This window comes from Grammomys surdaster, unplaced genomic scaffold, assembly GCF_004785775.1.
Source record: "Grammomys surdaster isolate TR1022 unplaced genomic scaffold, NIH_TR_1.0 514, whole genome shotgun sequence".
Lineage (NCBI taxonomy): Eukaryota > Metazoa > Chordata > Mammalia > Rodentia > Muridae > Grammomys > Grammomys surdaster.
In genome coordinates this window covers 401,999-426,507 of record NW_021604933.1, presented here as the reverse complement: position 1 = coordinate 426,507, position 24,509 = coordinate 401,999, and the positions used below count along the sequence as shown (strand labels likewise).

At 44.2% G+C, this 24,509-nt stretch overlaps 1 long non-coding RNA gene across 2 annotated transcripts in view; it reads left to right on the top strand.

Moving 5' to 3' along the window:
• The window catches only part of LOC114633078, a 53,662-nt gene that overhangs the window by 903 nt on the left and 28,250 nt on the right, over window positions 1–24,509 (top strand). The window contains exon 2 of one of the 2 annotated variants that reach the window (XR_003713168.1): window positions 19,156–19,226. The exons of the other annotated variant lie outside the window; for it this stretch is intronic. This is a non-coding gene — a long non-coding RNA (uncharacterized LOC114633078). The remainder of the gene's footprint in view (window positions 1–19,155; window positions 19,227–24,509) is intronic. 2 annotated transcript variants of the gene reach the window in all.

Here is a 24,509-nt window from a genome sequence, read left to right as displayed (position 1 = left end):
GGAGGAGGAGGAGGAGGAGGAGGGGAGGGGAGGGACCGGCGGGGGGTGGGGGGAGGGAGGACTGTTTCCATTTCGAGATCCCACCTCTTCACTCAGAGGAGACCAACATCCCGAACCTAGAGGCAACTCATACATGGCTCCCACGCCCCCCCACCTCTGTCGTCTACAAGAAGTAAGGGCTGGGGGCAAGCGGTTGGGGGGGGCGACGTTTGGTTCTCAGGGGAGGGGGGTGGAGGAGAGGCAGCCCCTGGGAAGCCGGAGCTTTGACTTCGGCTATTATTTTGGCGGAGGGAAGCAGGATGCGTCCTCTTGCTTTGGAGATGAGGGCTTGGGGGAGGCGTAGGGGGTGCATGCCCCCCTCTCTGTCACTACCTGATCTTATTGCCTCACCCCCCCAACACAGGTTGTGCCTACAGGCGAGGTGGGTGGGGCTTCGGGGTTCGAGGAGACAGGTTACCTAGCAGGTGTGTAGGGTGGGCATTTGGATTTGGTAAGTCGCTCGGATTTGGTAGGAGACTGGGGGAGGCAAAGCGAGTGCGTAGGTAGAACGGAGTCTAACGCTTATGTATTGGGAGGGGGATGCTTTTAAAACCGAGAGAAAAATCAAGACAGTCCCCCCCCCAATATGTCTGTTTCAGCTCGCAGCGAAGCTGCTGCGTGAGTGGCGAGGACGAGGGCGAGCTTCGTCATGTGGCACACTGTAGGCTTCTGACAGCTTGGAGCCATTTACCCCCTCCCGCGCGCGCCCGGGGCGGAAGGTGTGGGTTGGGTGGTCCGAGGCGGGTGACGTCCGAGGCGGGGTGGGGACAAGACTCCGGAGCGCCAGGGTCCGCAGCCACCGCTCGCTCGGAACGGCGTGTCAGGGAGGAGGCGGCCACGTGAGGGGTCCGCAGCAAGCTCGCGAGCTGAAAGCTGGGGGCGAAGTGCGTAGCAAGAGTCGTGACGGGGGTGACACGCAGCCGCCGTGGCCCTCGCTCGCTGCCCACGCAGGGCCGCTCCGCGGGTGGGTGCGCACTCACGCGCCCGCTCCCGGGAGACCGTTTCCGGCTTAGGGCCCGAGCCGGGCGGTAAACAGGGTGGTGCCCTCTGCCCTCCCGCCCCCGGCCGGGCGGAGGCGCGCGATCGTGGCGGACGAGCTGCGGTGGCGAGAGCGCGCGCGCGCGCCCCCGCCCGTCCCGCCTCCTCTGTTTTTGTTTTGATGGAGCCCGCGTGCAGCTGGCGCGTGTCGAGTCACGTGCCGCGGCCGCGAGGGGGCTGGGCGCCGGCGACCGGGACGCGGGGGAGGGTCGCAGACCCTGAACAGTCCGAAAACTACCGCGAGGTACAGTCTTGTGGGGCTGGTCGCAGCTGTTCCCCAGGAGCTGTATTTGGGTTCGTCGTCACCGCATCCCTGCCAGTCGACTGTCCTCCCCAAGCTCCCCCCCCCTTCCGGGCCGGCGACTCGACAGAGGGATCGAGCGGACCTCCCAGGTGTGTTATAGCACTGGACACAGAAGTACCTACATCTGGCTTTTCAACCAAGCTTTAGAATTAATCCCGATAGCCACTCTCATAGCTAGGGAACTGAAATCCAAATAGAGTCTGGACTGAGGGCCATTTTCTTCACCTCCTTCTTCTCCAGTAGTTGTGACGCAGTTGGAATAAAAACTGATAGGTAGCCAGCTTGATAGGCTAGATAGTTGTTGAGTCATCCGTATTTACGCATCGAAGAGTGAAAAATAGCCCCAATAGTTAACATGTCGATCTATCACTAAATGGGGCCTCTATGTGCCAGACAGTATGACTGCGCAAACATGGCGACAACCTGGAGGAGTAACAGTTTTTACATTTGGAGGAATAGAAGCACTGGAGGTTCTGGCAGAGGTGATGGCTTGAGGACGCCCTGAATGGTGCTCATGGGAGCAGGTTCCAGTGTACATATTTGAAACCATTACTTGGGGTTGCTTGAGAGACCTTTCACCTTTGTGAACAGCCTAGGAACAGTGCATGTTCGCCTGAGGGCCCGAGTTTCTGTACATGGATTTCTATTGTTACAGCTTTTATCTGGAAAGGTTCCCTTGTTTGAAAGGGAGGAGAACCATTTGGTAAATTCATTAATGCCTTCAGGCTACCTATTCTAGAAGTTTACTGTGGAGGAAGGGGGGGGGCTTAGCAATTTGAAGTTAACAGGTGGATCCTTCAGAGTATCTTAAATGTTTGTTGCTTCACGTACGTATAAACTGGAGAAGAGTCCAGAGGGTGCCTCTGTGTTCCATCTATGGTCAATAAGTAAGAACGACATGGTGGCTCACAAAATGCCGCATTAGGTACAGTGTCTGAAAAGTTCTGCCGTGAACATTTTGGAGGAAGCACACGCTCTGAAGTATAAAAGCTTTGCTTTTATGTAGCGTCCCTTTTTCCTCCTTGGTTTGTTTCTTAATTCTGTGATCTTGATGGGTACGTCGAGATGTGGGGGTTCCGGTACTTGTTTGGAAAATGTGCTTGCTGATACCTAAGGCAATACCGGATAACACATTAAACTCGATTCTCAGTTCTAATTCTAATCATCTTGTGACTGTTTGCATTATCATTGTTGTTTTCTGTGGCCTAAAGGACTCTGAATATGCACACTAATGACTGCCACCAAATAGCGTTTGCCCCATGGTGGGCACAGGTAAGTAGATTTGAGACCAAGGTTTAAAGGTTGGTGTTCACATTCCTTGCAGTGTGATGAGCCGAGCTTGAAGACTCACCCAGGCCAATGGATCATAAATGTGAACTTCGCTGGTCTGGAATAAATAATTGTCCAGCCACACGTTGTGTTCCTCCCCTGTCTGTCCTGTAACCATCACCACGAGTGACACCCTTTTCTTAAGCATTGTCAGACTGTTTGGGGACCGGTGGTCTCAACCTAATGCTATAACTCCTTAATACAGTTCTCATGTTGTGACCACCCAACCATAAAATTATTTTTGTTTCTATTTCATAACTAATTTTCCTGTTATGAAATGTAATATAAATATCATGAAATGTAATATAAATATCAATGGTTTTAGCCTACCCCTGTGAAAGGGTACTTTGACCCTCCAAACGGGTTGAGGTCCCCAGGTTAAGAACCCAGAGTTTGAGAGTCCTTGCATAGCTCCGTTAAGAGGGTTCGTCTGCTTCTTTTGTACCTCTTCTTTTTGAAAAATTTGTTCCTAAAAAATTTTTTTTATGTATGTGGGTATTTGGTCTGCATGTACATCTGCACACCAGAAGAGGGCATCAGATTCCATGGGGCTATAGTTAAAGACAGTTGTTAGCTACCATGTAGGTGCTGGGAATTGAACTCACGGCCTCAGGAAGAGTTGCCAGTGCCCTTAACTGCTGAGCCAGTCTCTCCAGCCCCAACAACTTCTTCTTTTTTTAAGTGTCATGTAGTATGTTTTCTGCACGTCCTTGGCTCATTTTGTCAGACACAATACTATATTTGTCACAAAAAACTGTGTTCTTCAAAGTTAGGAATGATTCTGTTTTTTAAATATCAGTGGCCCACACTGGCACTAAATTCTTTCCATTGGTTGCCATTGAATTCTCTTTGCCTCTCTCACCCACATTCATTCTGAAGTACCCTTACCTAACCTCTGCTGTGAGGGGTCAAGTGAATAGCACATACCCTTTTGTGAAAAATACAGAATATGGCATCACTAATGCTTTTTTTTTTTTTTTTGCAAACATAATAGAAACGATGACAGTAACAACCAGTGGTTTTCATTTGTTTTCCAGTTTCACTCTTTCTTTGGCCCAGTGGGCAGTGGTTTTTCTTACGGATAGGCACTGGGAGAGTAGCTCCCTGCCATGGGCCCTTTCCCCCTTATTTGGGAAGAAATGACACGCATACTGTGTGTGGAAGGCACAAATGCTTCCTCCGATTTTATTACACTGTAATTTTCAGATTTGGGATACAGAGCTATGCGAGAGCCCCCTCAGCCCTGTGGGGCTTTCTGGGATGAAGAGATTTTTTTAAATCTGTGATTTGCAGTATGTTACCCGATTGAGGCCCTCAAGCGTCTTACATCTTAAAATGTGGCTTGTGTGACGCAGGAAGTGAAGTTGGAGTTTATGCAAATGTAGACAGATAGCCACTAGTTGGCACCGTAAGGGACAGCATGGAGGATCTGCTTCTCTTTGAGTTGAAGCTAAGGCAGTGTACCTTTAAAAGAGAAATCTTGATGATTCTAGGGCATTGGCACAAATGCTTCTCCTTCCTAGATTCTGGGGACTTGCTGGTGACATTTTTTCCTGACCTGGATGAGGCCTTCAGCTCGAGAACATCTGTGTGGTTACATAAGCTGGTCTTGTACTGCATGTGGTCTCGTGGGCTCCCTGTCAGGAGCAAAGTGAAGAAGTTGGGGATCGCTATAGTGATGAGTAATTATTTACAAATGGAGGGAAGTAATTGGGGCATAAACCAAACGAAGGCCTCACAAGCTGAATTAGGTGCTGTTTTGTTTTGTGTTTTAGTGTGTCGTAAAGAGCCAGGCAGGATGTGTCTTGCTGACGGTTATGTCTCCAGTGCTTAGCACAGTGCATTGGCATCAGGAGCACTCAGGTATTTATTGAGTAAGCTGGTCACGTCATTTCAGCCCCAGAGTGCCGGTTGAAGAGTTGGAGGAGAAGACGGAGGACACAGTTCTCATGTCACTCTGACGCCACGGTTCTTCCAAGGCTTCTGGTCAAGTGTGACCTTGATTTCTTTCCCGTAGCTGTTAACCTTTATTTGATGACAGAGTAAAAGTAAAGTCACGAGATGTGGTGTACAGGTTAGAAGGAGACTGTAAGCACATGGAGAGAAGGAAATATTTATTTTGGTTGTGTGGTAAAGAAAGTAAAATTCCGTGCATTTGAAGAGCTTTAGTTATTTGGCTCATGAAATAAAAAATAATTATGTATGTTAATAATTCTGAAAAGAAGACTGGAAGTACAACCCCAGCATGGCATGACATTCAGAAAATGGTTTCAGTATGAGAGTGGGAATGGACCCTTTGATTTTATAACCCTTCAGCCTCCAAGCAGATATTTAAAGTAGAAACAGAAGCAAGTCTTTTATGATGTAACTACTAGAGAATATTTATATTAAAAAGGTACAGGACATGTCAGACATTTTTAGAACAAGAGCTCGAAGGTGGAAGGCTCCGATGTCCTTACGTGGGAGAGAGACTGCTGGGGCTGCGGGACAGTGCAGCCAATGTGCAAGTGATAGTGTTTGCGGAAGATCGTGCAGAAGTCCACTCACCATCTTATGTAGCAGATGGGCCCACTTGATGCTGTAATGTATGCCTGGATTTAAAGCCTGCATTTCTTCCACAGCTTCTAGAACTTCCGATGTCAGGACCTGTCGTTCTGCCCCACTGTATGTCCCATAGTGAAAACTAATTTTGCTATAAAGTAAGTATAACACAAGGAACTATAAACCTATCCCTCAAAACAAAATCAAAAGGCATGAATATTCCAGTGTGAAATGCGAACTGAGGAGGGGCCAGGTAACCCTTCTCTTAAGGAATTTCTGCCTATTTTGTGGCCTATTTTAAAATAATTCTAGAGTGAATCTCCACGCACCCACTCTCTGTATGCAGGATCCGACCGTGAGCCCTGTGGAAAACTCTATATAAACCAGACTGCTCTGCCTTTGCCTCTGGAGTGTTGGGATCAAAGGTGTGCATCACCACGCCTGGTGGACTCTTTTTGATATGTATAAATAATAATAATAATACATAAATAAGTGTAAGCTCCTGAAACTGTCAACCAAGTGTTCCAGTAATTCCTGCTGTTGCCTTAGAAACAAAACCAAACACAAAACCCTAAGACAGAACCAAACACTACTGATAGCAACAGAAGTGAACCTAGCTAAACAAATGAAAGGCAGCCTTTGATACGTTACATGTTCAGAGGTCAGTCATGTAGGTTGCTTTTTTAGGTATTCAATATAAATTACTTAGTATAAATAACCTTATATTTGCCTGTATCTACATGTCTGGTAATGCTGTTAGATTGGTGACGCGGAATCAAGATGCATTTTGCCTTTGAGAGCTCCTAGGATTAACTGGATTCAGGTGCAGTGTTAAAGAACCGTGGCTAACACAGAACTGTTGACCGTGAGTGACCAGGGTCACTACATTCATAGAAAAATTTAAGGAGGCTGGGTGTGTTTCCAATGACCATGCTGGCAGGATGATCACAACCAAGGCTAACCCTACGTAGTGAGACTGTCTCAAAAACCAACAAAAATGAATATGGGGAAATATTTGGCTTTGGTTCTTGGTGGAGTTGGTTACGTTGGGCCCATGGTTCTCAAACCACAGAGGGCTTGTTAGAACACACACTGTTGGCTTCCCAGACCTTCTGACTAGGTAGGCTTTGGGGAGACTCACTAATGTATTCTAGATTCCTAGATTTCAGCATCAGGCTGGATATGATGCTCAAAAGACCACATGTAAAAAAAAAACTATATTTTTTAACTCTTTGAAGATTTTATATGCACGTGCGTGCACAAACACACAAACACACACACACACCCTGCTTACATTGAAACCCTTACCATTGCTTGAAAAATTGCCATATGGTAATGGTTATAACTCTTTGACAGATTTCCACATTTTTCGAAAACCTTGGGTCTGTTCAAACTCAGATTAGATATTCCAGAGTAGCCAGAGAATTCTCAGTAAAGGCGCATTAAAATAGTCTAGTGGTCCATATCTTTAATTCCAGAACTTTGGAAGCACAAGTTAGTTTGAGACTAGCCTGGTCTAGCAAGTTGCAGGACAGCCAGGGCTATTTAGATCATGTTTTGAAAAATATTTTTGATGGTAAATGTCAAAATTGTAAGCTGTTGATTTAACTTCCATGTATTAAATACTAACCAGTCCCTTTAAAAAAAAAATAAATGTGTGTGGGTATTTTTCCTGCATGTTTGTCAGTGTGCTATGTATATACAGTTCCCGAGGAAGCCAGAAGAGGGTGTCAGAAGCCAGAGTGCCCTGCAACTGGAGTTACAGATGATTGTGAGCTGCCATGTGTGTGCTGGAAATCGGTCCTCCATCCTTTGGAGGAGCAAGCAGTGCTCGTAACCATGGAATCCTCTCCAGTCCACCAAATGGCCTTTTTAGATAGAGAGGCAGAGCAGTCCTTGCAATGCAGTATTGGGGGGCTCACTGAAAAAAAGTGGGTCTATCACACAGAATCTATTTCTAGTTGAGATTATATAGCTTTGGGTCTATACTAGACAGTGATAGAAACGACACAGAAGTCCTCTGAGAACAGCAGATGCAGGGAAGAGCCTGTGTTCAGGAGTGAGATGTGGTATATATGCAGGATACATAGGAAGTCAGAGCACAGTCAGTCTGTAGTTAATAGGCTGTGGACCCAGTAGCAGTTCTGTGGCTTCTACCAGCCTTTGGGGCTGGTATCTGGTAGTAAAGGGTCAACCAGGGATAACAGGGCCTTGTCTTGAAGCAGACATCACAGTGTACTTGGGACTGCACGAGGCACTCTAATGTGGATTCTAAAAGGACAGGGGCTCTGAAGACTCTCCAAATGATGATCAGGTGAGTCAGGGGCTGAAATAAGATGAGGTAAGACTTCACAGCATATTCCAAAGCAAGAGAGTTCAGTGGAAAGAAGTGATTCCCATGTGTAGTCTGTACAGCCTTACCTGAGAGAACTCCAATGGGATCTTTAGAGAGGAAGGACCGGTGGCAAAGGTGAGATCTTTTAAGATTTTAAAACAATTTATTTAAAGACTTATTAGCAGGACTAATTATAGCAGCACAGACTTCTCTGTTAGGAAATAATGGCTGTGAGCTCTCATTTTCTGTGACTGTCTGTCACCACGTCCTGTTCCTTCACTCATGTCGGGCTGTTGTCATAGTCCTGCTCTGTCCAAGTCCGTGCTTAACACTTTTAGATGGCTTTGATAATCATTAGCATGTTTAAGTCAGGTTTCTGGAAGGCAGGTGTGTTGCTTCTTCTGGAGTGTGTCTGGTGGATTTGTGTGGGCCAGAGCTGAGTGCAGCCCCCAGACTGGCTCCTCCGCACGAGATTTAGTTTTATCTTGAAATTTTATATTTTGTAACTGCTCTTAGGAAATACTGAAACTTAGACTCTTGGAGCTGATTTTGCACACATGTGACTGATTTTAGACTTTCACAGAGCTCTAGGCTTGAATCTGTTTCTTATGTTGAAAAGATGTGCTACTGAGATCTACAGCTTTCCTTTTTCCTTATGTCTGACACTGGGAATGGAGATGCAGTTATTTATTTGAATTTATTTTAGATTTTATTTTGAGACAGGATCCCATGCTGTAGCCAAGGAGTCTCTGAACTCACCTGTGTAGCCCACGCCACCCGTAAATGCCTAGCAGTCCTCCTCCTGTCTCAGGCTCCTAAGGGCAAGAATTATAAACACAAACCACTATACACAGCTAACGCTTAGTCAGTTAAATTTGTGACATAATTTTAGTTTCTGGGCTTGGCGGACTGAGAGTGCGGGGACTCAGAGAGTCAGTTGCCATGCCCGTTGTAGATTTCTTTTCCTCCTTCCTTGAGTGTCCCTTTCTCCCCTTCCTCTAGAGCAGTGTTTTTTTTCAATCTGTGGGTCCCGCCCCCTTGGGGATTGTTGAACAACCCTTTCCCAGGGGTCACCTAAAAACAAGGCAGATACTTACATTAAGATTCATAGCAGCAAAATTGAAGTGAAGAAGTAGCAATAAAATAATTTTATAGTTGGGGGTCACCACAGCGTGAGTGACTGTACTAAAGGGTCACAGCATTGAAAGGCTAAGACAGTTACTGTTTTTTTCCTGTCTAAAGACCTTTTCTGTATGGGAGCATCTGACTCACTTTCTTTTAGTTCCTTTTATTCCAACCTGTGAGAATTCTGTTGTTGTTCATGCAGCCTCCTCGCTCACTGGTTGTGGTGGGCCAACACTGCTGTGTGAATCTTGGTGAGTCTGTTTCTACACACACTTTCTTTTCCTGGCTGATCTTAGTTGGAGTCACACTGATCATCCCTTTAACAGTGATGTGTGGCTGCTTGGTGCTGTACTCAGAGCTTCTCCTGTTAGCTTTGGGGCCCTGGGGAAAGCCATCTCTTCTTCTCTGTTCCTTTGTGAGAGTTTGGATGGACAGAGTTTCCTGGCCCCCAGGTGCTGAATGGAACCTATTCATACAGTGGTTGGGTTACAGACCCTCACAGGGCTGGTGTTTACCACAAGCCTGATAATGGAGGGAAGGGTCTTGATCCAGAGTCCAAGATGAGAGAGTCCAGAGACCCTTATGTGAGTTTAGTTATTCCTGTGGTTGGGACACTCGACTATGTTGGTCATATTATTATTCACATTCTGAATTTAGCTCTTTCAGTTTTGTAGTTTCCCCACAACTTCATGCAGGCTCTGTGACAAAAGAATTGACATGGTGCTATCATTTTTCCCACCTCTTCATTGAAAATACATCTCTTTGACCCTCTCCTTCCCCATGGAGTTTGGATGGGTCCCAAGGGCACCCTCTACATACTGGACCATTTGCAGTGTCCTGGCAGTTGAAGTTGAATCCTGCAGCCAGGAAAGGTCACCTACCAGGATTTGGAAGATTTCTGCTTCTTTGTGGCTCCCAGGAGGAGGTGGCTTCTAAAGACAGCCTTTCCTGTGTATTTGAACCATTGAAGTTTCTGGAATCGTCTTGGCATTTCTGTTAACGTCTGTAATAAAAACCTATCCCAGATCTTTCTTCTGCATAGCTTGTGCATGGCCCGTGACCTTGGGTGCTTGTGTCCTGTTTTCAGGGAATCCTTGCCAGTGAGGAATCTCTTTGTTCACAACCACACCAGGCGGCTTATCTGTGTAGTCAAGGCCATTGGCAGTCGTTTCAGCTTGCCGATTGTGTATGGTGGCACACACTTACTGCACATACCGTCCACGCTTTAAAAGCCTGAGGTGCTTCCCGGTGAGCTTAGTTACGACTGTGGTAAGAAGGCTTAATTAATCACCTTGGTCTTTGGGTTGTTTATGTTCCTTTAGCTTTGCTCCTTACTGCATGAAAATGCTTATGTTTTGATAGGAGGAAGTGAAACATTTTTAAAAGGTCATTCATAACTCTTTTTTTGGATTTCATCTTTGAAATTTATACCTTGTGCCTTTGCATTGTGGGACATGACTGTGCATGTGCTCGTATCTTTCTTTAAAAAAAAAAAATGGGAAAGTATGCCCAGGACCCTTCTTGTTCCCACTTTTAAGGAGTTCCAAGTTGAGATTCTTCCTGCTGCCAGTTTAGTTCTGGAAGAGGACCCAAAGGGCTCTGCTCGGTGCCACCCTGCTCGGTGCCACCCATCTTTGTGGCTGTCTAATGAACCATGTGCAACAAGGACTTCTTTGGCTTAATGAACCAGTGTCCTAGTTACTCATTTCATATCATCTGCATGATATTTTCAAGACCAGAATTTTTAAAAAATTCAAGAGCAGAGCCAGGGGTACTGCTGGGTGGGAGAGCTTTTCGTAAGGGTGGGCCTTGAGTTCTAGTCCAGCAGTACAAAACCCCAAAGGATCATTTGGGATTATCAGAAAACTTGGTTTCCGTTGTCTTTAGTGAGCTTCTTGATAACAGATGTGGAACATTCGTTCCTCTGTTGGGGACATGAGGCACACACAGCCTCTGTCCAAGTGCCCCTCCCCAACCCCCGGTCGCTAACCGGAAAAGTCACAGCACCATCCTAAGAGTCAACTAGGAATGCTTGTGCACTCACTGTGTCTTGTTAGTGTTGGAGGTACCACTTGATTGCAAGCACAGACCTGCAATTGTGAAAGTTTACAGAACACTCGCTAACACACTGTGGCACCTTTCTGAAGTACGAGCTCTAAGCTCGGGCAGGGTTCCTCACCAGGAACCTGTGGGTTTGTGGACATTGCAGGCAATCCCTCTCAGATAGCTGAGGTTGTGGACGTGAGTTACTGTTCCTCAGTAGAGGCCTCCTAGTCTTTAGTATGGAAAAGGTAGAAGTAAACACAATCTCTCTGGTTACTTTCTGTTCAAAAAGAAAACAAACGAGGAGCTTCACATGTGTTTGGAATGTGCCGTGGCAGTTCTGTGGGCTGCTGGTACGCTGTGGCTCTGGCTTACCCAGTTTTGGCCTCCCCACCTCATTCTTTCTGTTTCTACCCTACTTTCAATTTTCCAAATTTATTTATATATATATATATATTTAGTGTAGATTCTATTCTGTTTATCTGCCTTTCCTGTTTGTTCTTTCCAGGGCTGTTGGTAGGATGTTTGCTTTGCATTCACGAGGCCCTGGGTTCAATTCCCCACAAAACAAATTGCCCAGAAACATTCCGGAAGTTCCCACATCATCCCCTGACCCCCAACTGATGACCATCTAAAGCTAAAGACAACTTTGACTCTAATGTTAGGATTGTTTTAATCTATAAACATGCGTGCTGATGGGTAGTAATGAACAGGAAGTATTTCTGAAATTTTAATATGTAGATAATAGGTTAAGTCCTGGTTGGCTGGAAAGTACACATGAAGTATGTATGCCCTTTGTTCCTTAGGAGGTATTCTAGTGCAGTGCAGATGCATGCTCGGTGACTTCCTGCTAGGATGTAAGTTGTCTTTTAAGTAACACATTTCAGGATCCTTTTTTTTTAAACGAATTTGTTGAACAAAAATATTGCTTGGGTTCAAGCAATATTTTTAAATTGCTCAAATTATGTTTGGTATGAAGAACGTGACAGTCAAATGGTGTAAACCGTCACTGTCGGACGAACATTCAGTCTAGCTGTAATGACATAGCTGGCTAGTGGAATAATTGACAACAGGCAAGTAATATTCCTCTTTCTATCAAAAACTCAGGTGACTTGGAAGGAGAGTAGGCTAAGCAACATGAGTTTTGACTTAGATGTTACCTAGTTATCTTGGATACCACCTAGTTACCTTAGATACTACCTAGTTATCGTAGATACCACCTAGTTATCTTGGATACCACCTAGTTACCAGGTGGGGAATTACTGAGACAGGTCCCTCCCAGGTCTGAGATACAATTCATGTACTTTGTTCTTTGCTACAGTTTCTGTTGAATCAGGGTCCCATTCAGGCCACCAGGCAGTGCTTGGCATCTCAGCTAACTGAGGTGGATACTCATTCAAATTTCAAATCTGGTAGAAGGAGCCCTCCAGTAATACTCAAGGCAGATCTTTAATGGGTGCTCTTTTCAATTTTTATTATTTAACAGTGTGAGAGACCAGTGCTACATAAATTTATGAGAATTTCACTGTCTCCAACTCAGAGTTGCTTTGTTTGGGCTTGGAGACTAGGTTTTGTGTCTCCCAGTAGGAGGACCTGGCAGTTGGGCAGGGGGAACCCCAACAATCTGGAAGGGGTAAGGAAAGAGGAGCTTTAGTAAAAGCATTAGAGGAAAGCTCAAGGGATTGGAGCTGGTTCTAAGCAGCCCATGACTGTGCTTCCTCGATTCTTAGCAGGTTGTTGACCTTACTAGCTTGACAATATGTAGGACACTGTTTTTTGTTGTTGTTGTTGTTGTTTTGTTTTGTTTTTTTTTCCAGAGGAAATGAGAAAGAGGCATGGAGGCAAATGGAGGGAAGCCCTTTTACTTTCTGAAGGGTGTGATACTCACCCAGGCTGCTATGTGCATCGCCACACACAGGCCGAGGGACTCATAGGCAGCAAACATTTATGTCTCATAGTTCTGGAAGCCTAAGATCAAGACACTGTCAGATTCTTGTTTGATGAAGACCAGCTTCCTGGCTCATAGCGATACCTTCTTGCCGTAGCCTCACTATGGCAGGGAGAGGAAGCAAGCTCTCTGTGAGTTGTTATTTTTTTGAGATAGATCTTGCCATGTGATAGCTCAGGCTGGCCTCCAATTCCCTGCAATCTTTCTGCCTCAGCCCAGGGCTATCTTTGTGTGTTTTAAAAGGTCACTAATTCATCCAGGAGCATGCCACCCTCCTCACCTCAGCTAAGATTAGTTCTAAAACTCTTGCTTCCCAATACCGTCTAAGAAGTAGGATTTCAATAAATGAATTGGTGGAGAGTGGGTGGCAAAGTATTTAGTCTGTAGGGAAAACTCTTCTTGTGCCCTTTAATTTAACAGACAGTTTAGTTATAAGAAGGGATTTTTAGGAGCTGCTGTAGGGAGAGGGAGATGCAATGGGGGCTGGTAATTAGGAAGCCAGGGAATCTCATGGGAAAGCAAAGAGTTTGTCTTCCTCTTAGAGAAAGACGTATTTTGTCCTCTGAGGTTGAGAGGAAATCATGGAGTTTATTGCAGTAGAAAAGTCCAGAAGAGGGCAAATAGAACTCAAGTTTACCTTGAAGATGTTGTATTTATACCACTTTTAATCAGAAAGGAAATAAATATCTTGAAATCTATGAGAAATTCTAGCCACAAAATTAACAAAGAGAAAAGATGGTTTGGGATTTAGAGTTGAGTCTAACAACAAAAAATAAAGGTCTAAAGTAAGACAGTAACTTAAACTGTGGAAAAATGAATATATAAAAGTAAATATTCACTTAGGAATAATATCTACACTTAGGGTTTTTTGTTCTTGTCTTATAAACAGAGTGCTATATGTAGCCCAGATTGGGATCTTAATCCTCCTGCCTCAGCTTCCTGACTGTTGTGATTACAGTCATATGCCCTACTACGTTGTGTTTCCATTTTTGTTACTATTTTTTCTTTAAAACGTTTACTGGAGTATTCCTAAATTTTATATGAACGCTAAAAGAAAACTTAAGTACATTTTAAATATCTATGCAATGAATTTCCTTGTGATAGCAATGGGATTATCTTGAATGATAGATTTTTTTCTTTTAAGTTGGATGTCCACGGAATCAATCAAGCAGTAGAAATTGCTGGGGGAAAAATCTTGACATTTATATTTATCTGAGCATGTTGTCATTTCCTGAGCAGTGCAGAGGACTGTTTATATGTCATGTACATTGCACTGTGTTATAAACCTAGAGGTATTTAAGGTATATTGGAAGGTGTGCAGAGAACATAAGCAAATGCTAGGCCACCTGATTAGTAGACATAAGCATCTGCAGATTTTGCTATAGGTTGGGTCTTGGATCCAATCCCATGTGGGTACCAAGGACACTCATAGGTATAGGATGAACACTCGATGTTCAGTCTTTATTAACACTCTCCTTTATTAATACTTTTTTTTAAATTAATGTACTAGTGCTTTGCTGCATATACATCTGGAGTCCAGAAGAGGGCATCAGATCCTCTTATAGATGGTTGTGAGCCACCATGTGGTTGCTGGGAATTGAACTCAGGACCTCTGGAATAGTGCTTTTAACCGCTGAGCCATCTCTCCAGTCCCCCTTTATTAACACTTTGAGACATGTTGCATAAAAGAGGAACTAACATTATCAGAATTAACTTAGCTAGATTTTTCTGTTTTCATGTTAAAGTTAATGATTAATTCTTAAGTCCCTCTACTCTTGAAGGCCAGGGTCACTGTTCAGTTACTCCCAGTGCCCTGTAGGCACTGTGCTGACAAAGACAGAAGGAGAGGAGCTCTGTGGTGGTCTGTTGTGGAACCCTCCTCTAGCCATGATAGAGTATTGATCTTTGTGGGTTTTGTATAAGCAGCCACAGCTTCAGCGAGTGCGTGAGTGCAGTGCCCATGTCAGATTCAGAAGACCTTTTTGCTGCATATCTCCCCGTTCTCTGGCTCTCACTAAAAACCAAAAACACACAATTAAGTTGGAAAATACAGCAGATGTGGATATCCACCAGGTGTAGGGGCATGTGTGTGTGTATAAAATAATTTCATGCAGTGAAATTTGATCATATCCATCCCCAGTTGTTCACCTCACCTTCTCCCACATGCATTCACACTTCCCTACACCCTGCTCACTTTTTGGGTTAATTCAAAAACCCTTTGACATTCTGGCTGTGGGGCCATCTGGATTGCAGTTGACCTGTGAAGAGCTACTCCTTTTAAGGAAACTGATTCTCCCTTCCCCAGAAGCCTTCAACTGTCCATAGCTTCTCGAAGCTGCTATAAGCTTATAAGCAGACTAACCCGCAAGCAGGTAAGTCCCAGTGCAGTTTTAGACCCTGCCCATTTACCAAAGTAATAACAGTAGGCTCACCCCCAGGGCCTGTGAGCTCTCTAATCTTGGCCTTTTGGCTAGATTTATAGTTACCAGGTATGTACCTTCTGTGGTGTGGACTTTAAATGCAATCAGAAAGCAGTTGGTGACCTCCCTAATGTTTGTGCCACTGTTGCATCCATAGGCATTATTTGAAGTGTCAATTTTTCCTGTATGTCATAGGAGTCACAGCTGGGTAAGACCATTGATGGCTTTCACCCCTGGCAGTTTGCATAACACCCTGTTACTGTCTTAATTAGTGTTAGCGGTAGGACGTTTCCTGGTCAGTATCCACTTGGTTTCTCCATACCCTATGACTAGTGTATGTGGTACCTTCAGCAGTGATCTTCAACAGTGAGGCCTTACCTTGAAGTTTTGTTAGGCAACCAAGAGCAGCAGTGATAATAGTATGTACTGTTTTGGGGATTTCCAGAACATCTCCAACCACAAATTTGTGGGGAGGTGTCCCACACCTCAGCACCGGGCTTTTTGTTAGGCATCCTGTGTCTCTTGAGATAAACATGATCCCCAGAGTAGAGTGACTCTAGTTAAATTCATGGTTTCATATGCTTTTTGAAACATCCTTTGGGTTAGACACCTCTCCTGCAACCCCTCCCTCTGCCTTACCCTCCTGTTCCAGTGTGTTTACTGTCATTGCCATGTTTGAAGAATACTGGTCACTCACTATGAAGAAGGTCCTTCCATTTGGTTTGTTTGATGTTTCCTCCTGTGATCTTCAGGTTTTGTGCTTTTGTAGACGTGTCACCCTTCAGACACTCTATCCTCACAACATCACACTGGAGGAATATGGTGTCACCCCATAAGGTTAACCTTGATACCATGGTTAAGGTCAGCTTTTCTCTCTGTATGTCTGCCTTGTCTGTCAGTTTTTCCTCCATTTTTCTAATAAAAAGCAAGTTCATGAAAGAATCTCAGATTTTTATTACTATATTATTATTTATAAGTAGAATTTAAAATTTTTTGGTTTTGGTTTTGGCCATACTAAGTTTTTTTCTTTTTTTGATTGATGGATTCTTTTTTTGTTTGTTTGCTTTTCAAACAGAGTCTCAGTCTAGTCCTGGCTGGACTATGGAGCCCAGACTGTCCTCAGCTTCTGGCAATCCTCCTACCTCAGTCTTCCAAGTACTGCGACGACAGCTGTGAGTCACCACACTAGCTTCTCAAGTTTGAAAAATAATCTGTAGTCAAACTGATGAGTCTTTTTTACTGAGTCCTAGTTCGCCTGTCCCACATCAGTGTTAGAGGACATGCCAGCCCCCACTCTTGGACTTGCACAGCTTATTCTTGTGTGTGGTCTGAGGTGCAGATCTAAGTTTCTCTCTCTGTAAATGGCTCTGCAGTTGCTTTAACACCGTTTCTTGTCAAGTGCTTTTCCAAGTGTCTCCTTAGTTTGCACAAAGCTCCTTGAGCCTGCTCTTTACTTTGGTGTGTGAATTCCTTGGTCTGTCTGTCCATCCATCATGTAGGCTTTATGTTAGAATATATCCTCTGGAAGAACATGCCATCCTCCCCTCTAGTATCTGAGAGTTTTCCTGACTGTTCTTCCCATTTATTTTTTAATATGAAATTCTCTTATCAGTCGTCCACTTAAAATTTGGTATATTTGTGGAACTTACATGGATTTTATGAATTTACTTACAATGAACTGACATTTTAATGGTATTAACTTGTTCTATATCAGAAAATATAAAGGGAGTTATTTGGTTGAGTTTTCATTTGTTCCTCTTTTGAGATGTTTTAAAGTTTTCCTCTGATGGGTTTTACACATTTCTTATTATGAAACTTGCATTTTTTTCCACTTGATATTCTGTTGAGCAGGTCAGTACATGTTGACCTATTTTATTTTGTAAAATGGATCCAGAGTAGTCTGCCATGTCCTAATTTAATTTAGCTCTGCCTCTGTTGATGTATGCTTGTTACTTTTAATTTTTCCCTCTTCTAAGCTGCTAGAATTGGAATTACTTATTCATCAACCATCTGGATTGTGGAGGTAATAAATGCTGCCAAGTTATCCTCTCAAACCATTTGACAGAGGCATGCAAACTTTATTGCATATGTACCTTGTTACCAGCTCTCCAGACTTTTTTTAAAGGAAAAAAAAAAACCATGAACAATATTCCTGCCCTAAAAGTTGTGTGTGTTCATGACCATGGGTTATATAAGGTGGAAGCGGCTGGGGATGCTATGCTACTTAGTAACTCAGTGCTTGCCTAGTGTGTGTGTGGGGGGCCCTGGGTTCAGAACCAGAGTACTACAAGTAATGAAGTGGCAGAAGTCACAGTGTTTGCCTTGAATAACTACAACACAGTCTTAGAAATGATACATACATTAGAAAGTATGTAAAGTTCCCATGTATGTAGAACTTGAATTGAGCCTAAAAGAATGAGTCACTGGGTCTAGTGAGACACATCTTCAATCCTAGCACACAAGGGACAGGAGCAGGTGGATCTCAGTGAATTTGAAGCCAACTTGGACTGAACAGCAAGTTCTAGGTCAGCCTAGGGCTACATAGTGAGACCTTGTTTTAATATCCACCCCTCCCCCAAAAAGAAAGTGCTGAAAGTGGTTTGGTGTGCTAATGGCATGGGTTAGGTTGACCTTACTTTGCCAGTAGCAGTAATGGCTTAGACTAAAATGGCATCTGTATGCAAAAAATAAGGAAAAGAAAGCAGGTGATGGATGACTTTAAGATGAGGCCCAAAGAAACACTGGAGGTTTGATCTCTTGCTAGCAAGGTACACATCACCCTCAAATCCAGAGATTGGTGTCAACAGCAAAAACTGGTTTTCTCTACTTGAATGCTTGGGTTGGGGTTCAGGATTGGGGTTTTGTTTTGTATTAAAGTCAAAGTATTAGGTTCCAGTCCTCTTCCAAGGTGGTATACTTTCCGGTGCTGTTGGCTTCTGGAGATCTCAGTTCTCCCCGTGAGTCTCTCCACAGAGTAGAGTGTCCATAAGACTGGCAGCTTCACCTCCAGATCAAGTGATCAGGGAACCAAGGCAGGTGCCTCAGTATCCTTTGACTTTCCTTTTGGAAGCCATTCATTGTCTTTTTCTCCAGAGTCTATTCTCTAGAAACAAGCTGTAGGCTCAACCCACATTCAAGAGCAGGGGAGCTAAGTTTCATGTTTTCAAGGGGAATGTCGAAGAATCTGGGAACAGATTGTGAAACCTACACAGTGTCCTGTCTGTTCTGAAGAGGAGGGATGCTAACATTTTCAAAAGGAAAAAAATGTGCTTCTCTCCCACCCACCCCACTGTGGTATCTATGGAAGATCGAGCTGCCTGTAGTGTTGAATATAGATTTGAAGTGAGATCTACCCCGTGCAGTCATCAAGCCATCTAGTGAGGATAGATTTAGTCGAGGGCACCAAGAGGGGGGAGGTAGAGCAGGTGGGAGTGTGGAGGCAGCGGAATGATGAGCAAGTGATAAGGAAGAGAGACCAGGCATGTCAGAAGTGGGAAGAGAAAAGAAGCAAGCTCTGAGGGAAAAGGAAGCTGGTTTGGTTCTAAGGATTCAGTGGGCAAGTCCCTAGGAGTCCAAACTTCACAGCCAGGACCCAGTTTGAAACCTCTCATCAGAGAGGCCTAGCAGTGATAGTTACACTGTCAAGGGCTGAAAACTTAGAGCAAACAGAGCCTGGCAGGCCAGGGCCTGCGCCTGTGTTGTGGTTTGGAGCAGGACTAGAGAAGTGAGCCAGATCTGCAGCATGGCGGGGAAGGGAGGACCGGCTATGTTCCTGGCAGGAAGGAGAGACTCTGGAATGATCCAGAGCCCTCAGGTGTTGAGGTTTGAAGAGGTCTGTGTTCAAAATGAATGTGTTTGCCTGCAAGACTGTGTGGGAGAAAGCAGTTTTTAACTGGTATAAAACAGTTTTGGAAATTGGACTAAAGCATCTACATTGATGGCTTTTTAAATGCTCAGGATTGGGAGGAAGAGTGGCTGGCATTACAGAAGTTCCTTTCTTTGATGTTGACACTGTCTTCTTGATTCCTCTTAGAACCACCATGCATCCCAAGGATGGTGCCCTCTACTGGAGGACTTTTGCCTCATTTTCGGGAATCTTTAACTGTAAGTGAAATCTGTTTATCTTCTTAGCTGCCCCCCCCCCCGTTTCTAGCTGACCTTGAAATGTGTGTGCATGAACAAGTATGTGTACCACAGCACACACTCGGGAGTCAGTACAACTTGTGCCTGTTGGTTCAATCCTCCTCCTGAGTGAGTCAGATCATTCCCAGGCTTCGAGGCAGACACCTCTTAGCCATCTCACCAGCCCCTGTTCCGCTCCTCCCTGCCTGCTGGTTTTGCTTTTTAAGAGAGTCCTTTCTTTTTTATCTCCCACATTAAGCATGATTCTCTTACTGTTCTTGTTAACTAAACTTGGAATATAAATTGTATAAACATAACAAATACAATTAAAATGGTAATTGAGTATCACGTATGATATTCTTCCATGCCTGTATATCTATCTATATGACACATAATCAGTTTTCACATTAGGAAAATAGTTTGTAAGTCTCCCAGTGGAACATAGCATATTCTAAGATTTCAATAAAGATTTAAGGTTAAACGAATCAAGGACTATTATAAATGAAACATCAAGGTCCCCCCTAACTTGTGTGTGCATTTCCTCCACCATGTGATATAGTGATTATTTTCTAGTTTTTCTTTCAAGAAAAATACTTAGTTCTACTAAATACTTACAGAAACTAAATCAAAATGGAAACAATTACTTAGTATCAAATTAAAGATTTTTTTTATGTTATTGCTGTTGTTTTGTTTTGAGATAGGATATTACGTAGCCCAAGCTGGCCTGAACTTACTGTGTAACAGAGGCTGGCCTTGTTGAACTTCATCCTCCTGTTTCGATTTCCCCAGAGCTAGCTTTACAGATGTACAACACCGCTCCTAAACAGCAGTCTTTATAACTTACGCTGTGATAAAGGAACTATTGCCGGTTAAGTTCCTTTTAGTACCAAAAAAAAGTTTGATTGTGGTCAGTATCATCTTTAAGTCAGTGGGACAGCCTCACGTGAAGTAGTCTGGCTCTGCAGAATGTGTAGGGTGTGAGCACGGGAAGAGATGAAAAGGATGAGGAGTGTGAGAAGAGACACCAGAGATCTAGGACCGAGAGATCTATTTGTAACCAAGATGGTGCGGGCAGAAGGCGTATGGCAAGGGTTGCAGGCTGCCAACCTGCATTGACTCCAAACTATAGGTGGTTCTTAGTTTTCCTTACATAGAAAAGAAAGGATTAAGAATGTGTCTCAGGAGATCACTACATTTTCATTTTTGCATTTCAGGGCTAGAGAGATTCACAAACATGGCATCCTGGCTTTCACCATTGTACTTGGCAGTTGACAGAACATCTAGTTAATTGGCTCTAGTTTTTGTTTGTTTTTTTCCTCCGTTTTCCTGGTTCTTACCCATCCTGTTTGCCCCTCTTTCTATATATTCTCTTGCGGATATCAGCAGATCTAGAAACTTCTTAGGTCATTTAACTCCATTCCAAGTTTCCCACACACTCAGGAAATATTGTCATCCTCCAAGCTCCTCTGATTCCAGAATGTTCTGGACACTTCTCTATCACTAGACTTCCAGGACACATGTTACTGACATTTCATTTGCAAGTTTGTTATCCAAACTGGTAGTTCCTTAGAAGAAAAGGGTGAGTCAGGCTCATTTGAGAAGCCCTCCATTTAATAGTGATGGAGTGTATGCCTGCTCTTCCCTCCAAGTGCATACTGCCAGCAGCAGCAGCACCGAAGGCTGCCTGTCTGTGGCTAGAGAGGTGGACTGTGCATTATGGGAGGTATCTTAGGGATAGCTGAAGATGAGTGACACAGAGCTGCTTATTTGAGGTGTTCTGCTGAGGATATGTCAGGGGTGGGTCAGGAACCAGAAACCAGATGCAGTGTAGTGTAATGTGGCGAACACAGTATCTCAAGCCCAGGCTGGCCAGGGACTTTACAGTTCACTTGCCTGTGTGGTCTGGGCGGTCTGAGGACTGTCTGCAGTCCTTCAGAGAAGTCGATGCTCTTCACCTTGGGGAAGAACAAGGAAGCATTTCCAAGGTACCGTTTCCAAGGCACTGTGCGGCAAACTATAGAGACAGGGACTTAAGAAAGGGCTTTTGAGGCTCATGGGGGTGGTGAGGGCCCTGCATGGGCTGTGGGGAACCGTTGGAGGTTTGAAATGTAAAGGAATGGTACAGCTTGGCTAGAGGACTTGACAAGATGGTGACTGCTTGGAACAGCTGTGGCAGAAATTCAGAAAGAAGAGGGACAGGAAAGGAAATGGGTTACTTTGTAGCAACCAAGGCATGGCGCAGGTTGAAGGCACTGGGAACTGGAACTGTATCACAGTCAATTTTCTTAAACTGTTGCTTTTCAAGACAATTTAAGAGTCTTCTAAATACCTGACTTTTTTATTCACCAGGCATTAAAAATACAGTTTTCTATCTTTAGAGGCACAGGGGGCATCAGGTCCATCACTACCATCTGTCTCCTGTGGAGACACTGTATGCAGCTAAGCAATGCCCCCTTAGGATAAGTCAGTTAATGTCTGTCCTTTTGTGATAGGCTAATTTCACTTTGCTCAAGTGTCTTCAAGGTTCACCTGTGTAGTAGCAGGTGTCTGAATTCACCTCGGTGGTTTTTGGGACAGATTCTCATTACGCACGCAGCCTGATTTAGCCCAGAATTCACTGTCCCCCTGCCTCTAGCCTGCACCTGCAGTGTTCACAGGGGTGCTTTTCAAGGCTTTCCTGTTGTCCAGCAAATGTATCCAGCTCCTCATGACACTATTTAGCACACAAGCATTTAGAAACAGAATTGGGGACAAGAGAGATGGTTCAACAGTTGTGAGGTCTTGCTGCCCTGGGATAGGACTCCAGTTTGGTTCCTAGCACCTACATAGTGGCTCACAACCAGTTCCAGGGTATCCAGAACCAGCTGGGATCACTGTAGGCCTTTCCCCCTGACCCCTCTCTCTCACACACAGACAGAACATGTACATACATGTAGGTAAAACACTTAATATACATGTAAAGAAAATTAAAAATCAAAACAGTATCAGGCCTGTACTCCAGATGTTGTGTATAATCCATTCAGCCCACAGTCACCGGTGTGCTGTGTGTCGTTTTTTTTGTACAGTCTAGTTTTGATTTAACTGTCAGAACAAAGTTGATAGATCTGTAGGACAGATTAAGAAGAAAACTGCCTTTAAAATTCTTATTTTTATTCATTCATTCATTCATTCATCATTCATTCATTCATTCATCATTCATTTTGGCCTCTTTGAGACAGAATTTCTCTGTATAGTCCTGCCTATCCTGGAACTCAATTCTATAGGCCAGGCTGGCCTCAGACTCAGAGATCCACCTGCTTCTGCTAGGATTAAAGATGTAAATCACCACCATGAAACTACCTTAAAAAAAAAGAAAAAAAGAAAAAAACCTAAAAGGTTCTGCTTTAAAATGGGGAAGACAGACAGACAGACACACACACACATACACACACACACACACAGACACACACACACATTTAAAATTCTCTACTAACCAAATAGTAGTCAAGTAATCTACGTTTCAGGCCAAAATTTCTATGTTGAAAGGTTGCTGTTTGGAAAGAAAGGGGGAAAAGACCCAAACCTCTTTTTTCTGGATTCCTATATATTGTGTCAGTGAAAATTGTTTTCTTTGACGATCTAAGAGTGATGACCATGAAATCTAGGCTGTTGGAGTTGGCGAGCCATAGAGTACCCAGAACCATTCACTGAGCTGCGATTGCTCCCCACACGGCCTCTGGGCCAAACCTGGCCTTTGGTGTAGTTTGCAGCTGGCTTTGTGTGCATGTCTCTGTTCAGCGGGTTGCTTTGGAACCTGTGAGATGCCTGCCGCTAGAGTTTTATGTGCATCCCATGACCAGTTGTTGGAGAGAGCCATGGTCTGAAGCTCCTGCTGGTTTTAGAGTTATTCTCAGAAGCCCTTTTTGGAAGGAGATAAAAGGAGGGGAGGGTTCCAGCAGCCGGGTTCAGTCTTGCTGCGGATGCTCTGTGAAATGATAAGAGGTTCTCTGGGACCATCCAAGGGGATCCTGTTTCGGCCTACTGTAAAGGTGAAGATGACTGACAGGCTACCAGAGGGACGTGGAGTATCCTCTGGTCTCCCTCTAAGCAGTCATGGAGGACAGATGAGGGCTTACACTCCACTTAAGATGGAGGCTGTAAAATTTCTTATCTGTCAGTGGATCGTGCTATTTCCATTTCTAAATGACTAGCAAACACAGACTCTGATTTAAAGTGGGTTGTCTTGTTGAGACTGCATAGCATTTAAAACAGCTAGTATAAAACTAGTTTTAAAACAGCTAGTTTTACAACAACTGTCTCTGGAGAAGACTGTAACAGCAACTAATTAAGTTCAAGTCTCTGAACGTATTTCTCCTCTTCAAAGTCATAGACAAAGAAGGACATTTGACTAAAGCCAAGCGGTGTAAGAGTGCTGCTATCGTAGTCACATATGAAGGAAGGAAGGATGCGCATGCTATGGCAAAGGATATTTCCATACTGTGCAACTCGTACGACTGTCTGAGTCAGGTGAGTGGGTGATTCTGGGCAGAAAAATCCCTGAATTTTCAGGGAGTAGTGAGAAGCCATACTGAGGAGAAGAGGAGTGAGGCCAGGAATACACTCTGGCAAGGAGAGGGCTCCAGAAGGAGGAAACAGAGTGCTTAGGTGGCGCGCCCAACAGCTATAGGGAGAAAGCTTTAACCAGCAAGTTGTAGACCTGGAGCCCAAACAGGAAAAGGATTTCTCTCTACCCCAGACTTGAGAATCGCTCGGCCTTGGTCTAGTGGAGATGGACTTACTCCCGGGGAGTGCTAGCCAGAGGAGCTCAGAAGAGTCCCTTATATATTAGGCCTATTCTTGACAACTGAATACTATGAGATTACTGTGCTTTAACATATCCAAATGGATAGGACTTGTATTCAGAGACGCATGGCAGCGAGTTTTTTGGTGTATTCAAGCAAATCCTCAGTCTGTTACTTACTGCACAGCACCAAGAAGGTATTTCTTAATAACAGACAAGAAAGCAGAAAATGTCTTCATAGCTTTCATTTCCTGTGTATTTAATTAAGATAGGGTGACAGAACCCAAGTGTGAAACCTTCACTAGAGGGCTGGCAGGAAGGTGCTGTATTTTATACAGCCTTCTGCCTATAGATAAAGTTACTAATTGGCATCTCTCACAACATGGCTGGTTTGGTTCCCTTAACCGCAGTGGGTCAGGAGGGCCAGAACTGAAGTTCACACAGTCCCTGGGGATGGGAGGAGGCCAGTGTTACAGGCAAAACGG